Source organism: Eucyclogobius newberryi, unplaced genomic scaffold (genome assembly GCF_026437365.1).
Source record: "Eucyclogobius newberryi isolate DKJ021-1_F unplaced genomic scaffold, fEucNew1.0.hap1 SCAF_8, whole genome shotgun sequence".
NCBI lineage: Eukaryota > Metazoa > Chordata > Actinopteri > Gobiiformes > Gobiidae > Eucyclogobius > Eucyclogobius newberryi.
The window spans coordinates 6542164-6549776 of NW_027316500.1; the positions used below are offsets into that span (position 1 = coordinate 6542164).

A 7613-nucleotide genomic window follows, 5' to 3' on the forward strand; every position below is an offset into this window, starting at 1 on the left:
CCAAACCAGTACTAAACCAGGTCTAAACCAGGTCTAAACCAGGTCTAAACCAATGATAGACAGGGACCAAACATGGGCCAAACCAGGACTAAACCAGGTCTAAACCAGGTCTAAACCAGGTCTAAACCAATGATAGACAGGGACCAAACATGGGCCAAACCAGTACTAAACCAGGTCTAAACCAGGTCTAAACCAGGTCTAAACCAGGTCTAAACCAATGATAGACAGGGACCAAACATGGGCCAAACCAGTACTAAACCAGGTCTAAACCAGGTCTAAACCAGGTCTAAACCAGGTCTAAACCAATGATAGACAGGGACCAAACATGGGCCAAACCAGGACTAAACCAGGTCTAAACCAGGTCTAAACCAGGTCTAAACCAATGATAGACAGGGACCAAACATGGGCCAAACCAGGACTAAACCAGGTCTAAACCAGGTCTAAACCAGGTCTAAACCAGGTCTAAACCAATGATAGACAGGGACCAAACATGGGCCAAACCAGTACTAAACCAGGTCTAAACCAGGTCTAAACCAGGTCTAAACCAATGATAGACAGGGACCAAACATGGGCCAAACCAGGACTAAACCAGGTCTAAACCAGGTCTAAACCAGGTCTAAACCAATGATAGACAGGGACCAAACATGGGCCAAACCAGTACTAAACCAGGTCTAAACCAGGTCTAAACCAGGTCTAAACCAGGTCTAAACCAATGATAGACAGGGACCAAACATGGGCCAAACCAGGACTAAACCAGGTCTAAACCAGGTCTAAACCAGGTCTAAACCAGGTCTAAACCAGGTCTAAACCAATGATAGACAGGGACCAAACATGGGCCAAACCAGGACTAAACCAGGTCTAAACCAGGTCTAAACCAGGTCTAAACCAATGATAGACAGGGACCAAACATGGGCCAAACCAGGACTAAACCAGGTCTAAACCAGGTCTAAACCAGGTCTAAACCAGGTCTAAACCAATGATAGACAGGGACCAAACATGGGCCAAACCAGGACTAAACCAGGTCTAAACCAGGTCTAAACCAGGTCTAAACCAGGTCTAAACCAATGATAGACAGGGACCAAACATGGGCCAAACGAGGACTAAACCAGGTCTAAACCAATGATAGACAGGGACCAAACATGGGCCAAACCAGGACTAAACCAGGTCTAAACCAATGATAGACTGGGACCAAACATGGGCCAAACTAGGACTAAACCAGATCTACTTACAAACAAACTCAAATAAGCGCGACTAAAGGCTCTCACCAAGAACAAACAAGCTCTAATATTTGGACAGAACCAGGACAAAACCAAATCAAATCCATGTTGACCACACGAATAACATCTAAAATATATATTCAATTAACTTTTCAGAATGAACACACACTGAACCAGTGCTAAATCAAACCTAAAATCAATAAATAAAGACAAAACATGGTAAAAACATGGTCTAAATAGGGACAAAAGTAGAGTAGAGACATAAAAACTGACCGTTGATAAAAACAGGACTTATTTAGGACATTGTTGTACCTGCTTCAGTGTTGTCTTCCTCCCATATACTGAAATATTCCTCCAGTATGGGGTCCTCCGGTATGGGGTCCTCCGGTATGGGGTCCTCCGGTATGAGGTCCTCTGGTACGAGATCCTGAGGTACAGGGTCCTCTAGTACAGGGTCCTGAGGTACGAGGTCCTGCTCTGCGCCGTACGTCTCCTCCATGGCTCCCACACGTAAATCCCAGCGTTGTCAGGATATCAACATTATAATTACCTCTGCATCTGCTCCTAACGCACAGGCACAAAACAATGGGGACTTCCTCAGCTGAGAGCGAGACTGGGAGAGAAGGGAGGAGGAGGCTGGACACGAGGGAGGACTGGAGATCACACATCTGGGCTGGATTTCTGAAGGATGATGAAATTAATCTGACTGCAACAATGGGTCACACCTAAAAGGCCAGTGTCTGTAACGGTTAAAGACGTAGTACATATACTCCTGGCAAGAAGCAATAACTTAGTGTTACTGTTTATCTGTGTTTAGTGTTAAGGATTCAAGTTGGACACTCAGAGACAAAAACAAACCAATATCTTATCTCTGTGTTTCTCAATTCTTCAGGTCTGTGTCTATTTTACCCTCAATTTCTTCTTTTTTTTGGAAAGTCCTTCGCGTAGTTCTACAGTAGCAATGATCCTGTTTTAGACCTGAAATAGTTCTGTTCATTTAGATCTGGTGGAACTTGGGAAGCCTCTTTTTCTCTTCTTAATTCCTACTTGGTGCGAAAGGTTTGAGAAACACTGCCTTATCTAATTAAAACAATCAATCAACAAAGTACGTATGCAAACCACTTCATCTTAGTGGGCAGACAGTGTGCTGTGGCAACCCCTTTAATGCCTAACCAAATGTATCTATGACTTCATCAATGAAAAGGAATTTGGTCCCGTGTGTCACAAAATGTAGCGTTGCAAATAGACATGATATATACTCTTTATTCCAGCTCCTTAACCTCGAGAGGACTGTACGAGGAAGGGCATCAGGCACAAAATACATGCTAAATCATTGTGTAAATGATATGTATATATACTGCATTAAAGTGTGTAGATAGTTTGCCATGGTGAAAAGTGAAATGTTCAGCTAAATCTAGTTGCTCAATAATATGCATCTAAATTAAAGCACAGTTGGCTTAATTAAAGGAGACGTATTAATATCATATTCATCTCGTATTCATCTCATATTAATACATTCAGGTACTTAGAATTGAACTATAACGTCTACGTAGATCATCATTACACGTTGTTCATTGTAAACCGCAATTCTGATCTAAAACGGCTTCATAATAGAAACAGATCTGTTGACTTCCTGTTCAAAACTGCAGCACTGATAAGCCCCGCCTCTGCATAGTGATAAGCCCCGCCTCTTCTTAGTCACGTTTCACTGTAACAAGCAGCGGATTGTCATTCCCATGTTGTTATGTGACACTTTGTAACTCAACATGTATCACTCTGAGTCTTAGTTTTTCAAATACTTGTAAGTACAGGAATGTGAGCGGGGATAGGGGGTAGGTGAGAACAGGAATTTCAGAGCACTTGAGCCTCAGTGGCAGGACAACACAGGATCAATCAAAATACAACTTGGAGTAAACTAACAACGAGGAACCAAAATTACAAGCTCATTAAAGTTGATTTTATACAGTATGTCCTCTTTAAAGAAAGCAACAATGACACAGAACATTTAGTATGTGTGGAAAATGCAGTGTTGGGGGTTGAAGGGCCTCTGCAGCTTTAATGTAACTGTGAGTAACCTACTGTCCACTGGGAGCAACAGGAAAGAGCCCCTCCCGACAGCCCCGGGGTTCCATCTGAAACTGTCGACAAATAAACACGTAGATATTACACAAACTTGTTGGAAAGTAGAAGAGCTGTGTCACTTGTCAGTCACAGACACGGCTCATGTCTATGCGGGTGATATAATGCAGTATCCTGAGGCTCTAACCGCTCTGATGTCTCCAGTTTGTGCATCGTTGGATTCAAATGTCGTTCAAAAGAATCAAATTGCACTGGTGAAATGGTGAAATATGCAAAATATACACACAGTTTGATCGTTCTGCCTTTTCAATACGATTAATAATCTTGGCGATGTGTAACAGGATGGAGAAAGTGGTGAAAATAATGTAAGATTTTGTTGTTCTGTATTGCATTTGTATTAAGTTTAATTAAATTGTACGTGTTTTAATGTTCTAAACCACTTTGGTCAGCTTGGTGGTTGTAAGATGCTAATTAATTGATAAGGCGTCACAAAAGAATTAAAAGCGCCTGTGTATCTGAATTATGGATGTCAAAATGATGGAAAGTTATAAACTAATTGATACTAAAACTAATATTTAAAACTAGTGTCAATACTGAAAAAAATCACATACATTTCCAGAATCAAATCTAGTATAAGACAACATGGTGACATTAAAAATATATTTATTTTGCGTTGAAAATGGCATTCTGTTGTTGTTGTTGTTGTTTTGTTATTATCCTGACAGTATGAATCCAGTTTGTTTCTCAGTGGCTCATGAAAGTGTCTGGGCCTGAGCTGGTTAATGTGACGACTTGGCAAGTGAAAACGTTAAAGCTGTGAAACGACCGGAGCGAGCGAAATGCAGCTTTCACAGCCAAATATCGAGGCATATCGATGACATTCAAGAGGTTTTTGAGACTATGAATTTAATGGATGGATTGTAAGCGCTCGCCTCTTCATGAAGAGATCATGGGTTCGATTCCCGGGTCAGACAAACGTCACATGATCTCTCTGGGTGAAGTCTGCATGTTCTTCTCTGTGTGTTTCTGTGTGTGTGTGTCTTTCTGTGTGTATCTCTTTGTCTTTCTGTGTGTCTCTGTGTTTCTGTGTGTGTGTGTGTGTGTGTGTGTGTGTCTCTGTGTCTCTCTCTGTGTGTCTGGTGTGTGTGTCTCTGTGTCTCTCTCTGTGTGTCTGGTGTGTCTGGTGTGTCTCTCTCTGTGTGTCTGGTGTGTCTCTGTCTCTCTCTGTGTGTCTGGTGTGTGTGTCTCTGTGTCTTTCTGTGTGTGTGTGTGTGTATGTGTGTGTCTCTTTGTCTTTCTGTGTGTCTCTGTGTTTCTGTGTGTGTGTGTGTGTGTGTGTGTGTCTCTGTGTCTCTCTCTGTGTGTCTGGTGTGTGTGTCTCTGTGTCTCTCTCTGTGTGTCTGGTGTGTCTCTCTCTGTGTGTCTGGTGTGTCTCTGTGTCTCTCTCTGTGTGTCTGGTGTGTGTGTCTCTGTGTCTTTCTGTGTGTGTGTGTGTGTATGTGTGTGTCTCTCTGTGTGTCTGGTGTGTGTGTCTCTGTGTCTCTCTCTGTGTGTCTGGTGTGTCTCTGTGTCTCTCTCTGTGTGTCTGGTGTGTGTGTCTCTGTGTCTTTCTGTGTGTGTGTGTGTGTATGTGTGTGTCTCTCTGTGTGTCTGGTGTGTGTGTCTCTGTGTCTCTCTCTGTGTGTCTGGTGTGTCTATGTGTCTCTCTCTGTGTGTCTGGTGTGTGTGTCTCTGTGTCTTTCTGTGTGTGTGTGTGTGTATGTGTGTGTCTCTCTGTGTGTCTGGTGTGTGTGTCTCTGTGTCTCTCTCTGTGTGTCTGGTGTGTCTCTGTGTCTCTCTCTGTGTGTCTGGTGTGTGTGTCTCTGTGTCTTTCTGTGTGTGTGTGTGTGTATGTGTGTGTCTCTCTGTGTGTCTGGTGTGTGTGTCTCTGTGTCTCTCTCTGTGTGTCTGGTGTGTCTATGTGTGTGTCTCTGTGTGTCTCTATCTCTGTGTTAACCCTGCGACGAGCTGGCCTCTGTCCAGAGTGAACCCCGCCTAAGGTCAAAGTCACTGGGAGGGGCTTCTGTGTAAACATTATACTAGTCTGTGATTCATTATTAATTAGTTTTTGTTTGAAATAATGCTATGGAAGTTCAAATCCTTTATTTTATTATTAAATAAATTCTTACAACTACTAGTTGAACTAATACTTCATGTTGAAACAGAATATATTCCTAACATTTATCTTGATCTACTTGTTGTGATGTGTTAAGGGAGGATTTTAATCCTCCAAACTTTGAGTGATTTGATACAAGCCAAAGCAGGAGTGTAAACGCCTTCACAACTTTTCCCCTACATGTTGTGATGTGAGATTATTTAAATTGTCCAACTTAGTCATTATTTGACACCAAAGTAGGAGTTCTTGATTGAAATGAAAGCAATATAAAATACATTATTTGTTGACTTTATATTATCAAATAGGCTGAATACCTAACACAACTATTTTGTCTTTCGCTCTGTTGTTTGTGTGTAGTGGGAGTTACTAAATACTGCCTCAAGGTCTTGTAAATAAAAGCAGGAATGCATTGATTATTTTCAAATCAAGAGTTTATAACTACTGTTCCTCCCTCTGATGTCTATGGATGGTTGAAATGTGTAAACCTGTGGGTGCACAGAGAAAAAAGGATTACAAAATAGTTCAACGTTGTAATTACACAACAATACACACAAAGTAGGAGGCCTTGTTGAACTGACGTTGACATGTCTTAAGATCAAAACCACTGTCTGTCCTTCTCCAAACAGCACCGCTCCCAGGACGCTCTCGCTCTGCACATTTCCTCTGGCTGAAGTCATCGCGCCCGCGGCCAAGAGTTAACAGTTTAGCATCTCAATTCTGGCACTGAAACGATGGAGAAACATGTTACGATTCAAAAAGCGCTGACTCTGTGATTCTAAGTGTGGCGAGCGATAACGGGAAGTAAACACTGACCACACGAATGAAAAACACGAGGTGGATTTCTGTGGAATGACATTAACGCAGGTCTGTGTCCAAATATGTGAAAGAAAACATGTCAAGGCCAGAAAGATACGAACGAGAATGAGATCTGGGCAAGCAAACGTCTGCTGCAACAAAGATGTATTTAAGATGAATGGTGCGATATATGAAGTGCAGACTCTGGGAAAATACAACTTGTGACCCCATGATGAGTAAAAAGCATTTAAACAAGGAAAACAATGAACTACAACTGACACTAACATATACTAGACCCTTTAAAATGCTCATCTTTGTTCCTAAATGGAGGCGACTGGAGGAAAAATTGAGTAAATAATATTATATTTTGCTTAATCAATGATAAAATATGTAATTTTTCTTGGTTTGTTTGTTGTTAGTTTGCACGGAATGTTCCACTGGGTAGGATTTAGCGTATCTATCTCCATGAGGACAAGCCAGACCAAGTTACAGTGCAGATCTGTGGAGAGGCGAGCCCGTTCACATGGGAATGCATGTTTTTCAAGGTATTTTTTGAGCAATAAAAAATCTTAAGACATAAAAAAATTAAAAATAAAATAAAATAAAATACAAGAGCCCAATTTCTCCATTTAAATAATGTTCCACTTCACTTCATCGTCTATTCCAAAACGTACAATATTTTTGTTTACAATCTGTTTATAAGTGTCTAGAAGCAGGATATAACAAGGCTACACATATTAACTTATTGAAATGTGCAGGATATCTGACAATTAGGTTGTGATAGTAGAAGAACAATATTTGTGTGTGTGAAATAAAAACAATAAAAAACACACTACTTGGTCATTTCCAGACAAAAGTTGTTGTGAAATTGAGTGTAAATGAAGTCACGCTTATTTCCCATGGCCATGTGCATAAATCAAGTGCATATTCAACCAATATCCTTCATACTTGGTTGTCACTTTCTTTTTATGATGATCTGAAATGAATTAAAATCAATAAAAACAACATGATTAACCTTTGGAGCTGTTTGAGTTTGTTTCTCTGCAAAAATCCTGCAAAAACATTTGACCGCGAAGTAGACGCACGTTCTCCCCGCGCTGCGTCACCAAAGATCGTGTATAAACAAGTTATTCTCTCCCGTCTCATTTTACCGTTCATATTTATACAGATTTTCATATTAAAATGTATACATAATATATTTATAATTTGAGTAAGTAAGTTCTAAACATACTTAAATGTAATATCGGAAGATTTGTTTTAGAAAGCGTGTGCAAAACAGAGTTGTATATCTGCACCTTTCATGATCTTCGTAGCCATGCACGTTGCGCTTCCTGAGAGAGTTGTTTTGGATTTACAATGGACTAAAT

General features: G+C 40.8%; 1 protein-coding gene across 1 annotated transcript in view; it reads right to left on the bottom strand.

Moving 5' to 3' along the window:
- The window catches only part of fam83ha (family with sequence similarity 83 member Ha), a 27706-nt gene extending 26128 nt beyond the window's left edge, over positions 1–1578 (bottom strand). Inside the window, exon 1 of the mRNA XM_072436523.1 lies at positions 1530–1578. The gene's annotated coding sequence lies outside the window, so the exon portion shown is untranslated. The remainder of the gene's footprint in view (positions 1–1529) is intronic.
- Between the last annotated feature and the right edge of the window lie 6035 nt (positions 1579–7613).